This window comes from Rhincodon typus, chromosome 23, assembly GCF_021869965.1.
Source record: "Rhincodon typus isolate 14 chromosome 23, sRhiTyp1.1, whole genome shotgun sequence".
Classification (NCBI taxonomy): Eukaryota; Metazoa; Chordata; class Chondrichthyes; order Orectolobiformes; family Rhincodontidae; genus Rhincodon; species Rhincodon typus.
Genome location: NC_063354.1, coordinates 24,145,224 through 24,146,643, shown reverse-complemented (window position 1 = coordinate 24,146,643; position 1,420 = coordinate 24,145,224).

The following is a 1,420-nucleotide window of genomic DNA, read 5'->3' as shown; positions in this document are numbered from 1 at the left end:
CAACTAGCCTGCTCCTCCGATGCTGCCTGGCCTGCTGTGTTCCTCCAGCTCCATAATGTGTTATCTCAATACTGGTCACCCTGCCACAACTCTTCAGGGAGATTTTTCTTAAACTTAAGGCTTGGAGGGCGAAAGATACTAGTATTGAAGTCTGAATGAAGCATTCAGCAAGAGATGAGCTGAGCAGGATGAAGACACGTGCTGAAATGAAGGTTGAAGCAAGCAGTCTTAATGATTAAGATGTGGGCTTGGAGCTCAGCTTAGGTTAAATAGGAGAACGATGTGTCAGCCAGCGAAGTGTGTTCTTTCAAATTGCAGTTCATTAGTACTGGCTATCAAAAATAAATTACAAACTTGTAAAAGATGCACTGGAAGAGTCAAGAGGTGGTGAGACTGAGCTGCGTGTTACTAATGTATCTATGGAATTGGTCATTATATATTCAGATGTTGCTGACCCAAAGGAACTATATAGGTGAGAAAGGATACGTATCAATGGAGCTCAAGAATCAACAATGCACCACACAAAAACAAGACAGGGTGCAAGTATCCCTAGCTAGGTGGATATAAGTAGAGCCAGAGAAATCTCACTTAGCTGGGGCAACTGAAGAGAGGCATTCTTGTACAAGGACCAGAAAAATAGTTTATGCAACTAAGTTTATCAGACCAAGAGTTAAGTCTATTGGCAACTGGAGCTTGCAGAGCACAAACTTCAAAGATATTGGTTCAGGGCACAGTTGCAGTCTTCTGGCTGGGATTCTGCTATAGCTGTTCCAATGAGATGGTTATGGACCAAGTGTTTGTTTATAATGGCAAGTTAAGAAGTGCAAATAAATGGAAAAGACTTAAGGAGATAGCTGACTATAGACTAACTTCACAGTCCATAATGATCATAGTCAAAGAGTTTTGCCAGACAGCAGGACAGGTCCTGAGTGACCCAACTCAGGCAAACAAGTTGTGTACCATACATGTGTGGAGGAGTTATAATGGCAAAATTGAAGCAATCTGCATTGTAAACAGGACATGAGTCTTCGACTGATGCAGCTATCCTCAAGGTAACAGCCTTGAATCTTTTAAGAGTGGAACTTAAACCAAACAGATTGTGGAACTTTATATACACCAATTGCCAAATTGATTCTCCAGCTCAAAGATTTTATGTACATTTGGACAAGCTAACAGTTGAGAAAACATGGTTCTGTGTTACAGAGTTAATTCCATCCATCCTAAAGTTCTTCAGATGGATAACTATTTTTAAGCATAGCTGACAGGTCACGTTAATGTAAAATGACACTGGCCAACAAGTTAGCTCTCTTACTGGATAGATTAAAATAAGCACCGAATAAACAGATCACGGCCACTAACACAACGCTGATTATGTTGACTTTTGACTTGCGGGACTGTACACCCTCAAGGCCAAATAATT